The sequence below is a fragment of the Dermochelys coriacea genome, chromosome 6 (assembly GCF_009764565.3).
Source record: "Dermochelys coriacea isolate rDerCor1 chromosome 6, rDerCor1.pri.v4, whole genome shotgun sequence".
Classification (NCBI taxonomy): domain Eukaryota; kingdom Metazoa; phylum Chordata; order Testudines; family Dermochelyidae; genus Dermochelys; species Dermochelys coriacea.
This window is the reverse complement of record NC_050073.1, coordinates 15,962,090-15,980,381: the sequence shown is the minus strand read 5'-3', so window position 1 is coordinate 15,980,381 and position 18,292 is coordinate 15,962,090. Positions and strand designations below refer to the sequence as shown.

The 18,292-nt window shown below is 41.5% G+C and overlaps 1 protein-coding gene and 1 non-coding gene across 3 annotated transcripts in view; one reads left to right on the top strand and one right to left on the bottom strand.

Annotated features, from left to right (window-relative positions):
* Window positions 1–17,842, bottom strand: part of LOC119857570 (USP6 N-terminal-like protein) — a 183,808-nt gene extending 165,966 nt beyond the window's left edge. The window contains exon 1 of one of the 2 annotated variants that reach the window (XM_038406673.2): window positions 17,516–17,842. The gene's annotated coding sequence lies outside the window, so the exon portion shown is untranslated. The remainder of the gene's footprint in view (window positions 1–17,515) is intronic. The other variant, XM_043515736.1, reaches the window with a different exon arrangement.
* Window positions 17,843–17,933: 91 nt separating this feature from the next.
* On the top strand, window positions 17,934–18,006 carry TRNAA-AGC. The gene has a single exon. It is a non-coding gene; the product is annotated as a tRNA-Ala (tRNA).
* Window positions 18,007–18,292: the final 286 nt, after the last annotated feature.

Below are 18,292 nucleotides of genomic sequence, written 5' to 3'. Positions count from 1 at the left end.
AGCATCATCGAGCACACTCAAAGCTCTGGCCCTTGCATAACTATCAGCGAGGTTTTGACATTTTTAGAAATGATAAAAATCCCTTAGCTATGAGCATGAACTCCTGTAATCCTTCAGGCATACCCAGTGTGTGTACACAGCCTTATTAAAATTATCCAGGCTCTCTTAGCAGCAGGCAGGCATCTTGAAGAGGTCATTTTCACGGCAACAAGGTATTAGCAATAAGCATCTAACAGGTGTTTTTAGCTCTGAGCTAAATACTAATAAAGAGACAGGCAAAAATTCCTTCCCAGCCTCAGTGCCAGAGGTGGGCGAGCATGACAGCAGGATTTGTTTCACTTCCCTCTGAAACAACATGGACACATTTCAGGCCGCGTCTCGCCATTCCTTTAAGCAGAGGAAAATTCTCTTTGGTATTCTGAGGGAATGTTTTATTTAAAACTCTGCTCAAAATTCTCCCTGAAGGAAACCTTCCCAGGCTAACTAGGAAATGAAATGGTTTTCAGCTATTAATTGGCATATGTATAAAGCTGTCTGAACAACGTATCTCAAAGGACTTAACCAATATTAAAGCCTCCCAACAGCCCTGTGACAACTATTATTATCCTCATTTTACAGATAAGGAAACTGACGCAAAGCAGGAAAGTAACACAAAGTCAATTGGAATGAAATCAATTTCCAGTCACCAGCTCTAACCACTAGCCCCATTAGTGTACATCCCTGATGCACTACCTCTCACCTTATCACTCTTCAGTTGTTATCCCTGCATGGTCTTCTCCCCTTTGCTAGCCCATACAGAGAATGAAGTTTTGCTGTGCTTCCAATAAGTATTTCCTGTCTTTCATTACCATAGGGTCAGAAGTTGCTCAAAGGTACTACAGATGCATGCCATACAGGAACCAGCAAGGAATGACCAAGGGCAAAACAGGCCTGCCAGGATAGTACTTCCTTACACGTTGATGGCTCAGTGACAGCATGTTCTTCAGCCCTCATGGAGAATGGGGTCCCTTTAAGGAGTTGGCCTTTTTAAAATGATGATGGGACATTTGGGCTATTCTTTGGCATGGTGAAGAGCTGTTCTTCCACAGCCTTTTCTCTGCAGTTGTGGAATCACTTAGAACGGTCAATCATGTCAGCAGTAGTGTCTACTGCTGAACATATCTGAAGTCATAATGCTGTGTGGTTTTCATGGGAACACCTTTTCAAAACAGCCCTGTAGTGTGCTTCTCACTGTAGGGAGAGAGATCCCTACTTGCTAGTGAACTTGCTAGTAAAAGATGGATAGGAGGGCAAGAAGGGATTTTGTTAATGTTGTTTTTGGTTGTTTTGTTCGGGTTTGTTTTGTTTTTGCATGAGCTAGTGAAATTTTCAAATGATTTTGCAAGACTAGTTTAAAGAGCAGAAAGGGGAATAAGCAGAGGGTCTAACAGTAAAAGCTCCAGGCAACTTTTAAGGGGTTTAGAACTCAGAAACAAAGCAACATGCAGCTGAAAAGCTCAGCCAAGAGAAAAGTTTAAATCTATTTGGCCATTTCTAAAACAATTACAGGAGCACCTAAGAGAGATTTTTCTAGGTTCAGAGTTTTGACATTCAAAGTTTTTGTATTCCGGTTTAGTGCTGCAGACAAATGCAAACAGCAAGGCAATTTAGAGTTAAAGCTGAAAATCTAGGATGACTTGCAGGGCTATATGCTGCCCTGTGACACACACCCCCCAACAGGAGGTCCCATACAGATTGAAATCAGCATATAATCTTAAACCCAAATTTCATACTCACTGGGACAGAAGACAGCCATAACCCACCCACCCCCACAGAATCACACCAGCACAGAGAATTTCTGTGCCAGGCATAGATCTGGCTCACCACCATCTTCAAAGAACCCTCCAGTGCAAGGGGAATTCAAGAATGGATTGAGGCAGTGCAGTATCCTGACAATTCCCCATTGCTGCAAGCAACATAGAAGCTATGGCAATGGAGAAGTGCAAATTAGGGTCAAACCCCATCATTTCCTGGACTGTGGAACCACAAGTTGTTTCCCTTCAGGCCCTGTGCTGGTCCTAACGCCAGAGCAAGGCTGAGTGTGTCTAATTGTGCTTCAGAAGTATGGACCCCAAAATATCACTGCCATTGCAGAAGCTTCAATAAGCACACCAACAGGGTGAGATAAGAGAGTCCTGACCTTAATTCTGAATTTCAGAGTTTGAGGGAATTTCAGTCTGCTCTGGCATACTACTTTCACATGAGATGCTGTAAAATAATCCCCTTGACCTCACCTCCAAAAGCAGCAGCAAGAGCCTTTCATGGAAAGGAGCAATGTGTATGCATTCAAAAACAAAAAGATGGAGTTGTTTTAAATGTATGGAACTAAATTTAATCTGCAGATATAGAAGTTAAATAATAAAAATCACTCAGATGTAATTTAAATTTGTACGATGTCTTTAGCAACAATTTTCAGAGCCTTTTGTGATAATAATCAAGATGGGCCATTTCCAGCAGTTGACAAGAACATGTGAGGAACAATAGGGGGGGAAAAATAAACATGGGGAACTAGTTTTACTTTGTGTAATGACACATCCACTCCCAGTCTTTATTCAAGCCTAATTTAATGGTGTCCAGTTTGCAAATTAATTCCAATTCAGCAGTCTCTCCTGTTTTTGAAGTGACCTATCATTCTCACAGATCTTGGGAGACAGGCCAGTCCTCGCTTACAGATAGCCCCCCAACCTGAAGCAAATACCAGCAACCGCACACCACACAACAGAACCACTAACCCAGGAACCTATCCTTGCAACAAAGCCTGTTGCCAACTGTGTCCACTTATCTATTCAGTGGACACCATTATAAGGCCTAATCACATCAGCCACACTATCAGAGGCTCGTTCATCTGCACATCTACCAATGTGATATATGCCATCATGTGCCAGCAATGCACCTCTGCCATGTACATTGGCCAAACCAGACAGTCTCTACATAAAAGAATAAATGGACACAAATCAGATGTCAAGAATTATAACATTCAAAAACCAGTCAAAGACAACTTCAATCTCCCTGGTCACTCAATTACATACCTAAAAGTCACAATATTACAACATATAAACTTCAAAAACAGACTCCAAAGAGAGACTGCTGAATTGGAATTAATTTGCAAACTGGACATCATTAAATTAGGCTTGAATAAAGACTGTGTAATGACCCATCCACTCCCAAAGTAAAACTATTTCCCCATGTTTATTTTTCCCCCCTACTGTTCCTCACACGTTCTGTCAATTGCTGGAAATTGCCCACCTTGATTATCACTACAAAAGGTTTTTTCCCTCTCCTGCTGGTAATAGCTCACCTTAACTGATCACTCTCATTATAGAGTGTATGATAACACCCATTGTTTCATGTTCTGTGCATGTGTATATATATATATAATCTTCCTACTGTATTTTCCACTGCATGCATCTGATGAAGTGGGTTTTAGCCCACAAAAGCTTATGCTCAAATAAATTTGTTAGTCTCTAAGGTGCCACAAGTACTCCTGTTATTTTTGAAGGAGATAGAGACTAATCACATGGTCGGTTGACAAAACTCCTTTTGCTTTCTTCAAGCCGGCCTCATTTCTGAAATATCAAGTATCTTATATTGGACACAACTGAAGATCAAAGTCACCTCCAACATCAAAACTTGGAGATCCTTACAACAAATTCAAGATCTCCACATTAGGAGACTACTTTAAAGAGGTCTAGTCAGAGAGTAAACCCTACTCCTTTGCTTAATATGTAAATAATTTTTTTTTTTTAAAGGCAAACAGCACTACCTCAAACCAAACTGCTATTGCCCTAGAACAATGGTGGGCAACCTGTGGCCCGCACGCAGCCCATCAGGGTAATCCACTGGCGGGCCACAAGACAGTTTGTTTACATTGACCATCCGCAGACACGGCCCCCAGGGGACAGGAATGGTGAACTGTGGCCACTGGGAGATGTGGGCGGCCAAGCTTGTGGACGGTCAATGTAAACAAACTCTTGTGGCCCACCAGTGGATTACCCTGACGGGCCACATGCGGCCCGTAGGTTGCCCATCACTGCCCTAGAAGCTATTACCTGCTTATCCATCTAAATCTCTTTAACAACTGCATAATTGTGATACTTCTAATAACTACTTCCATTTATAGAGAGTGAAGCACTTTAAAAGCATAAATTTGTGTACAGAGATCACTCTTCCCTCCACAGAAATTCAGCTTCCTCTGGGATGAATGAGCAGTTGACTAATAACAGATCAAGACTACTCAATAGTTTAGGACCAGAAGTCAAGAAAAATTCTATATCCAGTTGAAACTACACAAGGAAAGTTAGCCAGGACATGAAGGCTAACAATCAAACATTAAAATTACACAGGGATCTCTAATTACCTTGATTATAAGCCTCCTGGGGAAAAAAGACTGTACAGCACCAAGTACACTGCAGTGATCAATTAACAGTTACTGATCAATGCCTGTTTTGTATTCATAAAAAAAGAAACCACATCCAGCAGCACAAATCATCACTAATACCATGCTAAAGCAATGGTTCAGTATTCTCAGAGGGAAGAGTCACCACTGAATTATCAACAAAGCTCCTGAAGTGTTCTTCTTTAGAAGATTTCCATCCACATACTGACTTGGCATGACCCTGCTTACCTCACAAGATCAGACAGATTCATTGTGCAATCACAGCTGGCTTCTACTCTGCTACTGTTGAAGGGGATACAAAACTTTTGGTACATTTTCCTTCTGCTAATTTTATGGAACTTTAAGTAACTTCAATTTATTCTGCTTGTACAGAGGGAAGTACTGTAAAGCTATGTAGAAAGAAGAAAGCTTAACTGATGAACCATAGACTAACATTTAGAATAGCATTTTCACCTTTTAAATTACAGCCTGCAGACAGACGACACAGACTGTCTAACAAGATTATGTTTGATCTGGAATCACAACAAATTACTCCCAAGAGAGTGGAGTTCAGTTCATCTGATCTCGGCTCATTCACTGTATTTTCAAAGTTTTACCAAAGACCCATGTACAAAATAATTTGCTCTCACAGATTGAGCCTGCTAAACCAAGAATACCGCACACAGGAGCGATGTAGGACTGAATGGTAAACTAACTGCTCTGTATTGTTGTCTGCACTCTACACTTGCTAACATAGCTCAGCAATTCATAGTTCATGACCTGCACAGTCTGCTTTGGGATTTACACTCTGAGCTTAGACAGTCAAAAGGACAACATTATTGGCTTCCATTCACTTAAGGCTCTACATCAAATAAGAATTGTTGAGAGAACAAACAGTGTTTTTCGTTATAGTATCTCCAAGATTCATAGCGACAATTCCACACAAGTCAGCCCTTCACATTTAAGGAATTATCTCGCCTTCTGATTTGAATTCACTTATGAAGCATCCGATGAAGTGAGCTGTAGCTCACGAAAGCTTATGCTCAAATAAATTTGTTAGTCTCTAAAGTGCCACAAGTACTCGTTTTCTTTTTGCGAATACAGACTAACACGGCTCCTACTCTGAAGCTCATAAGGCAAGTCAAGAACCAAAGATGCAAACAGTTAAGTTTCAAATACAATATTTCAACTATTTTCTCCTAGTAGCATTGTCATCTTCACTGTTAACAGCTTTAGCCCAATTTTAATTATGGTATAGAGAGCTTTTATCACCCAGACGATGAAACTTGTTTTTATATCCTCTCTCATTAATCAGCCCAAAATCAAGCTTGAAAGTCCACTGGATTGGATTCCACTTATAAAAATGATTATGAGAAAGAAAAACCAGTGTGTCCTTTTGGAAATAAAATTCTTCAAGAAACTGAGTAACTTCTGTCATAAAACTCCTAAATATGCACAGACTGGGGCTGTCAAGCTATTAAAAAAATTAATCGCGATTAATCATGCTGTTAACCAATAACAAAATTCAAAAATATTTAAATAAATTGTATGTTTTCTACATTTTCAAATATATTGATTTCAATTACAACAGAGAATACAAATAGTGTTCGGTTTATATTTATTTTTGTATATACTAAATATACTGTATATTTATATTTATATATACACACACTATAGTGTTCAGTTTATATTTATTTTTGATTACAAATATTTGCACTGTAAAAAATAATAAAAAGTATTTTTCAATTCACCTAATACAGTACTGTAGTGCAATCTCTTTGTCACGAAAGATGAATTTACAAGTGTGGAATTATATAAAAAACCTGCATTCAAAAATAAAATATAAAACCTTAGAGCCTACAAGTCCACTCAGTCCTACTTCTTGATCAGCCAATCACTCAGACAAACAAGTTTGTTTACATTTTCAGGAGATAATGCTGCCCACTTCTTGTTTACAATGTCACCTGAAAGCGAGAACAGGCATTCGCATGGCACTGTTGCAGCCAGCATGACAAGATATTTATATGTCAAATGCCTTAAAGATTCATATGTCCCTTCATGCTTCAACCACCATTCCAGAGGACATGAATCCATGCTGATGACAGGTTCTGCTTGATAACAATCCAAAGCAGTGCGGACCAATGCATATTAATTATCATCTGAGTCGGATGCCACCAGCAAAAGGTTGATTTTCTTTTTTGATGGTTCAGGTTCTGTAGTTTCCGCATTGGAGTGTTGCTCTTTTAAGACTTCTGAAAGCATGCTCCACACCTCATCCCTCTCAGATTTTGGAAGGTACTTCAGATTCTTAAACCTTGGGTTGAGTGCTGTAGCTATCTTTAGAAATCTCACATTGGTACTTTCTTTGCATTTTGTCAACAATGTGTGCTGGGTCATCATCCGAGACTGCTATAACATGAAAAATATGGCAGAATGTGGGTAAAAACAGAACAGGAGACATACAATTATCCCACGAGTTCAGCCACAAATTTAATTAACGCTTCTTTTTTATATTTATTTTAAATGAGCGTCATCAGCATGGAAGCATGTCCTCTGGAACGATGGCTGAAGCATGAAAGGGTATACAGATGTTTAGCATATATGGCACATAAATACCTTGTAATGCCGGTTACAAAAGTGCCATACAAATGCCTGTTCTCACTTTCAGGTGACACTGGAAATAATGCTGCCTGCTTCTTATGTCCCATAAATGTAAACAAACTTGTTTGTCTTCGCGATTGGCTGAACAAGTAGTAGGACTAAGTGGACTTGTAGGCTTCAAAGTTTGACATTGTTTTGTTTTTGAGTGCAGTCATGTATGTGATGTTGCACCTCATAATGCTTTATAGAAATATGCTTATGAGCATAAATGACATAACCGGAATATGTTTTATGCTAGATTTGCCATGTAACATATCTTTGCAAAGGTTATGTTCTTCTGCATGTATTCATCCTATTCATATACATGTATCATTTTTATATCTGAAGTTATGAGCACTGGCTCTATGCTTGTATTTAAAGTGTTTGCTATAGAAAGCATCTAAGGCAGATGTGGTCAACATAGTGTGAAGGGGTTATTCAAGTAACTGGGAGTATTTGGTTAACAATGGACCTTGATAGACGCCAATCCACATCTGAGCTTTCCTGGGAAGTCCTGCGGAAAACTGAGTCATTCATGGACATGTGACTTGCCCATGTGACTCCAAAACTCCGTTTTGTAGCTGGATTCTACACAGGGGGAGAGAGGGGTTTCCACCTACAAGAAAAACAATATAAGCCCCTGCAAAAACCTCTCCATTTTGTCTTCAGCTGGCTCAAGAGGTAGCCTCTCCACCCCCAAGGAGATGCCTGAAAGAAACTGGAACAAATGACAGTAACTACAGGGGTGGGAGTGATTGCTGACCCAGACTAGAAGGAGGCTAGTCTGCCAAAGAAGCTTACTGGAACATCTCTGAGGGTGAGATTTCCTCTGTAATCACTTTCTTACTATATTAGGCTTAGACTTGTGTGTTTTATTTTATTTTGCTTGCTAATTCACTTTGTTCTATCTGTTATTACTTTGAACCACTTAAATCCTACTTTTTGTATTTAATAAAATCACTTTTTACTTATTAATACATACTCTGGGTTAATTAATAACGGGGGAAGGGGGGAGGCAAACAGCTATGCATACATCTCTCTATCAGTGTTATAGAGGGTGAACAACTTATGAGTTTACCCTGCATAAGCTTTATACAGGGTAAAACAGATTCATTTGGGGTTTAGACCCCACTGGGAGTTGGGTATCTGAGTGTTGGAGACAGGAACACTTCTTAAGCTGTTTTCAGTTAAGCCTGCAGCTTCTGGGGGACGTGGTTCAGACCTGGGTCTGTGTTTTCAGCAGGTTAGTGGGTCTGGCTCAAACCAGGCAGGGCACTGAAGTCCCAAGCTGGCAGAGAAAAGGTGCTCAGAGGTAGTCTCCACATATCAGATGGCAGTCCCAGAGGGGGTTTCTGTGATTCAACCCATCACAATGTAACAAACAAACAAACAAAATCAACCAACCTTCATTTGTCTTTCATGATAAAGACATTGCACTACAGTACTTCTCTGAGGTGAATTGAAAAATACTATTTCTTTGCTAATATTTGCACTCTAAAAATGATACATCAAAAATATAAAGTGAGCAGTGTACACTTTGTATTCTATATTGTAATTGAAATCAATATATTTGAAAATGTAGAAAGATATCCGAAAATACACCGGACCCTCACTAGAATGCGCGTCTATACAACGCGGATTTGGATAGAACGTGGTTGCGGCCATGGATCCCAAATTTAAGTACAGTACAATTTTTCTGAGCATAGACGCGATAAATTGACTGCTGAGTGCTCTCCTGTCGACTCTGGTACGCCACAAGAACAAGGAGCATCAGCTATTCACGTAGCTGAAGTTCCATATCTTAGACGGACCCCACGCAGTAGTGTAGACAAGCCCTAGACAATTGCTGTAGGCCTAGAACGCCATACAAATGTTATGTAATACAAATGTAATACAAATGTTATGTAATAAAAATTTACAGGTACAGTACTGTATTTACCTTTAGAAAGATGTCAAAAATGTCAGGCAAAAGGAAGGCTTACTCAGTGCAGGAGAAATTGGATGCTATCCAATTGTGCACTGGAAAGTCTCGCATCCCTCAGTGCTTTCATCATCTAAATGTGAATTGCCTACCGTTTTTGTACAAGAACTCCAAAAATTCCTGGAGGACAAGAGATTTTTGAACAATAGTTCTTCACCAAATTTGTCCCTTCTGTGCGAAAGCATTTGCAGGCAAATCACTTAGAAGAAAAGGCCCTTCTTTTGCTAGACAACTGTCCAGCGCATCCTCCGGCCAAAAGACTAAGAACCCGTGACGGTAAAATATGGCTTGAATACTTACCTAAAAACACGACTTCCAAAATTCAGCCACTTGATCAAAATGTTATCGCCATTTTTAAGCAGCAATATCAACGGAACTTGGTACAACAAATGATAGAAAGCGAGTTGTCTGTCACCGATTTTCTGAAGAAGTTGACAATAAAAGACTGCTTTTACACTGGCGGCGATTCCTGGCATTTATTACGTGCTGAAGCTATAAACCGCCGCTGGATGGTGGGACTGAGAAAGTTGTTTGCCCACCCACTCCTGGAAGAAAATGAAGAAAGCAGATCACAGTCTGAGGAGGAATTCAACTTCAAGGGATTTACAGAGGAGGAAGTTGGAAAAACAGACATGGAGTGGATGCTGGACAGTTGCTGGCACAGCTCCTGACTCAGGGTAACTGTTCTGCCACAAAATATCGAGTGCTGGATAAGAGGCGACAATGAAGCAGAAGAATTTTGTCCTGTTGCTGAAAGTCTAACAGATGACCAAATTCTTCAAGCAGTCTGACCAAAACAACATTCCAGAATCTGAAGAATTGGCCTTCGCCATGGAAGAAGAAGAGGAAGATGAAGTGGACGTCGGTCCAACATCAACTGCAACTGTAGCCGGATCAGAGACTGCTTTGAGATGGTTTGAGACGCAAGACTTTGAGCCTATAAAAATTATGCAGCAACGTAGCCTTTTGCAGTTTGCTAAGCGGAAGCAGCGCAACAAGCAAAAGCAACTCACCGACTAAGAAAAACTAGAGTAATTTATTGTAATGGCTACTTTAAATCTCTAATAAAGCAACACTTTTTTTCTGGTTTATTGTTTCCTTTAAGTAGGAGTTTATTTTCTAAGGTTTTCTGTACTTTATGGATGTGACATTTACTGTATACAATAATTTCATTTTAACGCGATCCCCGCTATAACACGGTACTTGGCATGGATCCCAAATCCCACATTCTAGTGAGGGTCTGGTGTATTTAAATAAGTTTTACCTGGTAGTCTATTTCTTAACAGTGCGATTAAAACTGATTAATCACTATTAGTTTTTTTTGAGTTAATCACGTGAGTTCACTGCAATTAATTGACTGCCCTAGCACAGACCATTTCACTACTTCCTCTACCTCTCCCCCCTGTAGTAAACCCCTGGAGAAAACAAGAAGTGCAATTCACAAATAACTAGCACGGTAACTTTGTTCCACAAATGAGCCTACAGTAGACATTAACTAGTAAGATCACTCTTGATCAGAGGGAATAGGCTGCAGCTGGATATTCTTTGAAAATATATAGTGCAAAACTAAGGCTGATTAGTAAAATGTCATTTCGCCTGCTTACAATGAATGGGAACCATGATCCCACTAAGCAACACTTCCTAGCAAGAAGACTAGCGAACTACCATGCAGTAGAACGAGAAAGGAGAATCCCCCTTTTCATGGTTCAAAGTGGAATGGGAAGATCAGCAGTAGCAGGAAGCTTGCAGGGCAGAGACTGCCATTTGGCCCCAAAGAGGAATTAAACATGCCAGCTGGGAATGGGAATGTAAAAGAACAAAGCAAGCCTGCTGGCCAGTCCCAAACAAAAGCTATTAAGAGATGAGCCAGCTGGGTGAGAAGAGAAGCCAGCAGGAACGGGGCTGGAACGCTGAGGAAGTTTTGATGGTCATTTCAGCTATTACAAGCTCACTGGTAATGCAAACACTCCACATTGCTGACCAAATGAATCCCATCCCCACCTCTCAGAGTGGAAGAGGGATCAACTAACTGTTGAAGGTGTTAATACATGAGTGTTTTTATGCATGCTCCCATTAGTTCTTCTGTCAGAAAGCCAGCAGGGCCTAAAGCAGTGAAGAGTGTTTCTACTAACAGATTTCAGAGTAGCAGCCATGTTAGTCTATATTCGCAAAAAGAAAAGGAGTACTTGTGGCAACTTAGAGACTAACACATTTATTTGAGCATAAGCTTTGGTGAGCTACAGCTCACTGATGATGAAGTGAGCTGTAGCTCATAAAAGCTTATGCTCAAATAAATTTGTTAGTCTCTAAGTTGCCACAAGTACTCCTTTTCTTTGTTCTAACACTCTTAGGCAAAGCTGGCATAAACCAGGCAGAGATGAGCTATGCATGCCTAAGAATACTGTCAAAAATACATCCAGTGTGTGTTTCTGTTCAATTTGATTGTACAGAAGAGGAAGCTTAATTTAGAGACTGGAATTTACATAGTCTCAAGAGTTCTTAGTACGGCTATATTTGAGGTCATTTTCCCTGGCTTGGAGCCAAATAGCTTACAGAAAACTATACTGAACTAAAAGAGGCTGGGGCAAGTGCTTCATTTGTTTAAGTTTGGAGGGTCTTGGTGCATATACTGAATCCTTATCTACCCTGAAGTCCTCACTCCTGACAATCCATGGCTACAGCCTCCAGGGCTAGAGCAGAGATTCTCAAACTGTGGTCCACGCACAGGTGGCTAGTTACCTAGTGCTGGCTTCTGTACCCTATTTCCAATTGCTAAACTGCATGAGAAAACCGCTAAAAATGCAGTAAGAACTATTAATATTTTCTCTTAAGCATTTGCTGATGTTACCACAGGAATATTATGCAATGGCAAATTGGAGGGGATGGTCTTCATGATTCGGAACAGGAGGGGAGTTGACCCACCAGATAGCATATCTGTATTTAGGCGTGGTCCATGCTATGAAAGAGTTCACGAACCCCTGTACTAGAGGCAACTAGAGTTCTGGAGGTGAGATTTGTTATGTGTTTCTGAATATCAGCTCCGGTTTGTTAATGCTGTGTTTGCGCTGCTTGCTTAAGCATTGATCATATTTTGGGAGTTTGTTATAGACACCATAGTTTGAGCTAAAATCTGCTTAATTAGCTGGATACTTAGTTCTGTGTTCTTTGGAAAAAACAGAAATTTTAATCTGTATTGCTAAAAAGTGTTACAGAATGACTGGTAAATTCTGAACTGGGTACTGCCCTCCCAATAAGGAGGTATTTACAGGTGGGTTTAGCAGCAGAATTTTCTTGTGTCTAACTTTGATGTGGATATCTATTTTTTTTTTAAATCAATTGTAGCCAATGGAAAACTCCATTACCCACCACAGCACCAGACTGAGATCAGGCAAATCCTCCAAGTTTGATTCTATTGAGTGTTAACTTATCTTGGAATTATTTTTACAGTGCTTGAACTAGGCTCCATTAATAGAGCTACCAGGTACGGTGCTTCAGATGTAGCACTTCATGCAATGTTTCTGAAACAGCATCAGTCCAGCCAGCCAGCATCAGTCCAACCAGCACACAGGTTCTCAATATCTCTGGTCTTCTAGAAAGCCTTTACCCAATGCGCCTGGCTGTGACAAGGGCAGAAAAAACAGGGACTGTCCAAGACATCAGTGTCTTTCTAGGAATACCCAAGCCTTCTTGCCAATTATCTTCCAATCCATTTGGCAGATAAATCATAGAATCATAGAATATCAGGGTTGGAAGGGACCCCAGAAGGTCATCTAGTCCAACCCCCTGCTCAAAGCAGGACCAAGTCCCAGTTAAATCATCCCAGCCAGGGCTTTGTCAAGCCTGACCTTAAAAACCTCTAAGGAAGGAGATTCTACCACCTCCCTAGGTAACGCATTCCAGTGTTTCACCACCCTCTTAGTGAAAAAGTTTTTCCTAATATCCAATCTAAACCTCCCCCATTGCAACTTGAGACCATTACTCCTCGTTCTGTCATCTGCTACCATTGAGAACAGTCTAGAGCCATCCTCTTTGAAACCCCCTTTCAGGTAGTTGAATGAATGTGTTCAGCCTTCTGACCGAGAACTGCAAAGCTGTGGTACATGAACAGCAGGCAATTATTCTAGCACATATACTAGCCTTATCTAAATAATAACGTTTGTGAACATTTTTACTTTTTAAAATATAACCAAAAGGAGTTGTCCTTTCCAATATTGAACTAAAGGGAACCACTGAAATCCACTGACACCAGTAGAAACACCAGTTGTCTTACTTTATGAATGTAGATCTATTTGCTGAGATTGTTTTCCGATGTTAAGCTGCCATGTTTACAAGTTCCAAACCCATGAGAAACACTCACACAATGAACACAGAGCTGTGAGAGCTGAACCACTATAGCTCATGTAATTAAGTGCAGAAAAAGAAAGCACAGCAGCTATAGAAGTATAAAGCTCAAATGCAACCACAGATAAACAGTGGGCTTTCAGTTTCAATTTTTACCTTCCTAGCATCCCTTTTTCATGATTATTTGACCTTATAAAGATACAGTTATACACTCTAATATATTCTCTTTCTGGAGAAAAAGGAAGCAGGATTTTGGCTGCAAGGAGAGTTCCCCCAAAAGCAACCAGCCATCAGACATTATTAAAATACATAATCAGTGTATGAGAGAAACAGTTGCTTGAGCTGATGAGAACAAGCTAATCCCTTTAAAGCCCCCTACCACTTTTACATTTCATCAGCTGAAGTCACTGATGCAACCAATTTTGGCAGTCAGGACCGAGTCACAGGAAACACACAAACAACACAGCAACTGGCCTGTGGCACCTAATCCAGTAGCATCTAAGAAAAATGCAGCATACATGCTTGTGACTGCTTTAAGTAACTCTTTCACTGATTTAGCTATAAGATTAATTTCCAAAAACTTTAGTCAGTGACCACCACCACTCATGTGGAAGGCATGTGTGGTAAACTAGTAAGGGGGCACATACAAACACTGTGATGCTTCAGAATACTGAAAGAAAGCAAGCAAGCTGCAGGCAAGTCCCTGGGGTCTTCTAAACCAGCAGGGTGTAAAAAAGACAGAGGATAAGACCACTGTGGAGAAGCTAAAGAGTGTGCATGCATCATTTCTCACAGGTAACTAGGGCTGAACACCTCAGCTAAGGTAACGCTTTATGAGTGGTTTCAGAGTAGCAGCCGTGTTAGTCTATATTCGCAAAAAGAAAAGGAGTACTTGTGGCACCTTAGAGACTAACAAATTCATTTGAGCATAAGCTTTCGTGAGCTACAGCTCACTTCATCGGATGCAGTGAAGTACTCCTTTTCTTTTTGCTTTATGAGTGATGCAGGTGAAACAATATCAGAGATAGAGGTGCTGGAGCAAGATGACAAATTAATTGCTGAAGGCCCAACATGACTCTTGAAAATATTAATGGTGGTCTTGGGGACTGTGTTTATACATCAGCTTTTCCTTCACTACTGAGAAAAATAATAGTACTAAAGAATGTAATACCTCATCAAGATGGAGCTACAGTAATTATGATAAGAATAAGCAAGCACAGCTTCTGTGGAGTTAAAGTCATTCCTTCTCACGTACCAGAATTCTCTCAGATGCGACAACAGTGGATAAAGGGAGGAAAAAAAGGGGGAGATAAGTTCTTGAAAGATTAAATTTTGATAAAGGTCCTTCAAGCAGCTATTAAGAAAATCTGTTAAGCAGAGGGAAAAGGCAGAATCTTTTCATGGATTGGAAACTGTTTGAGAAAGGAAAGAGAACAAGAACATACTATTCTCAACTGAGAATGATGTTAATATAGCAGGCTGCCTCAGATATCAGTACTGTAGTAGTTAATCTGGACAAAGGCTGAAAAGTGAGGAGGCAAAATATAGTGAGCACAAAGTCATTCAAACTTTTAAAACTAGGAAGAATTAAAATTGGGTAAAGGGACAACGAAGTAACAGATTAAATTTAATCCAGATAAATGCAAAATACTATACAATGGAAGGACCAACATAAACCACTCACACATACTGATGAGTTTGATGGACTGGATAATCTACCAGATCTTTTCCATTTTATACCTCTGTGATTCAGAATTAGTTGTGATTGCTCAGATAAATGACCTAGGCATCATCATGTTCAGTTCAGTAAAGACATCTCAGCACGCAGCCATGGTCCATAAAGCATCTAAAATGTTAGGCAGCTATCAAGGGTGGTTAGAAAGTATTATGGAAAAACCTTTATTCAGATATTTAATCATATGTATTTGCCTTGAAGACTCTGCTCGATTTTGGTTATCTAGTACCAAACATTATAGAAACAAGAATACAGAAGCAGAAAAAAGTCTCACGCTACAAGGAGAAAAAAAAGAAATTAAATGGGAGCAACATAAAATCTAAAAAGGAAGCATTTTAAATTCAATTATACGTCATATATGGAGCTTGATGTTGCTGGATATTATTTAGACAGATTTTTAAAATTCTGAACACACCAGATACATGCATTTGTAATTGCAGTTGTAGTTACACTAAACTAAGATAAAAATTACAAAAGCTTTCAATCATTTTCTTCAGGACATAATCTGATCATCAGCTGGTGGTCAGGAAGAAATTCTTAACTCAGACAGCATTCCCCCAATTGGTCAGATGCATTACACTTTTTTCTTTTTTTATTTTTGTTTTCGATTTTTTGTGATTTACTCAAAAGTAATTTGTATAAGCCCTCTAGCAGAAAAAATACTGTATGGATCACTGTTCTTGTCTAGCAAGACAGTTTCTATATTTGTATGAATAACTTCATACAAAAAGATTGTCTCATATCTCTGCCTTAAGAAAGCTTTACTAACCTGTTTTATTAAATATCATTACTTTAATATTAGCATAACTGATGCAACAGTTTCTTAAGCAAGATTACCTCATTACTAACAAAGCATAGGTGCCAAAATTCAGGTTATATTTTTCTGTATAGTTATTTCAAGCATGGGGGAAATATAACAACAAGAGAGGTAATACAAGTTCAGGTACTGTACCTCTGAATATTGGTATACCAACCTGATGTTAACAAAAATCAAGACGTATACATCAGAGAAAGAAATGACACTGAGCAGGGACTGTGAATAGACTGTGAACATTTTAGAGATCCCTCTGTGTGAATGCATTCATTCATTCATTCATTCCAGGGCAGACTTTTCTGGCATTGAGTTGAACACCCACACCAAACCTTTTTGTATACCCGGAAGGTTATGCTACCCAGTTACCAATGCTATTTTGTAAAATCCTTAAGCATGCAGACTGTTCAGATTAGTTGTGAGAAGATCATTTTCCAGTGGGGAAAATGAAAACCCTGCACCAATACCACTTCCACCCCTCCCTTCCAATATTTGAAGAGAATCTGTTTCTACATTTTTAAAGTTTACAGGACTAGATGAATGAATTCTATTCATAAAAATTCCAGATCCCCCCCTAACAAAAGCAAAGACATAAAAATTATTTTTTCTTTCAGTTTTTAGGTTGAATATAGGAACTTTTTCATCTTAGTTCAGTCTCTGTTCTTGATACGTACTTCACACCTGCCTATCCAAAACTGCCCATAAAAGCCACAACATGTCCTGAACTACAGTGGTTTCTACCAGACTCGTGCACTGTAATATACATACACCCGCTACAACTCCTTTACACACACGCACCATATAGGCAGAGTACAGAAAATACACTACACTCAAAGCCCTCAGAGCTACACACCCAGAGCCTCCCCATAGATACACGCACCTTGTAGCCCCACACAACAGACACGCCTTTCGCATAGATTATCTATGCCTAGATGTCCCTCACATCCCATGTCCCCAGGCAGACCTCCCTGCCATATTAACCTGCAATAGAAATGCTCCCATGTTCCCATACAGAACCATATGGACACTCCCCAAACACCTCATGCCCTGCATACAGCACACCCCCCATATAGCACCCCCACTGCACATACCACCGTGCAGACCCCTGCACATCACCCTCACCCACCCCGCCCCCACACGCCCTGTCCAGCCCACTCCCCCCACATACCACCTCCTGCCCACACCCCCCCGCCCAGCCCACTCCCCCCCATACCACCTCCTGCCCACTCCCCCCCATACCACCTCCTGCCCACTCCCCCCCGCCCAGCCCACTCCCCCCATACCACCTCCTGCCCACACCCCCCCGCCCAGCCCACTCCCCCCCATACCACCTCCTGCCCACTCCCCCCCGCCCAGCCCACTCCCCCCCCATACCACCTCCTGCCCACTCCCCCCCGGCCCAGTCTCTTTACACACACATCCCTCCTCCCCCCCCCCCCGCAGACACCCAGGCGATCCGGGCGGGGGGGGGGGGGGGGAGGCATCTTTCCCCCAGTCCTTGGGGAAGCCGAGCCCCGACGCGCTCATCACACTCCTAGCCCCGCCCGTGGGGGGGTCCTGCGGCCGCTGCCCCGCGGGGAGCCGGCTCCTTACCGCTGGGCAGGGGACGGCGTCCGTGCGCGCGCTGCCGGCGGGAACCCCGCTGCCGGGTGCGCATCCTCCCGCGGACGCGAGCAGCCGCCGGCTCCAGCCCCGCCAGCGGCGTCTCTCACAATGAGACTCCGCGAGCGAGCGGGCAGCCGCGCGCTTCCCCCTCCCATCCCGGGGGCTGTTGTAGTGCGCAGGCGCACGATCCGCCCGCTGCATCTCGGGAAATGTAGTCCTTCCCCCTCCTGCGCTCTCTGGCTGGCGCTGTCCCCCCCCCCCACAGCCCGGCATCTGAGGTCGGTGGGTTATTCCCGTAGGCCAGTCGGTGACTGTGCGGCGGCACCCCTCCCCTACTCGGAGACGTTGAAGGCTCTCGGGCTGGGGGGAAGACTATAAAGGGCTCTGGAGAAAAACTTGCCCATACGGGGAATTAGCTCAAATGGTAGAGCGCTCGCTTAGCATGCGAGAGGTAGCGGGATCGATGCCCGCATTCTCCAACAGGCTTCGCGTTTTTGTGTTTTCTGAACTTCATTAAATGAGAGCAAGTCCCACATAAAAAAACACCTGGGGCTCAGTACAGCTAAATAATTTAAACCCAGCGAGCCACCAATCATTTCAGTTGCAAAGATACAAACAAACAAAAAAGGAGAAGAGGCGGGGCTACAGCTGGCACTTTATTATTGCATTTAGTTATAATTATCTATGGCGTTTATTATTAATACAAGTGGGGGGATGACTCTTCCTTTGCCACAAAGAAATAAAACGAGATCTCTGCTCTCCAGT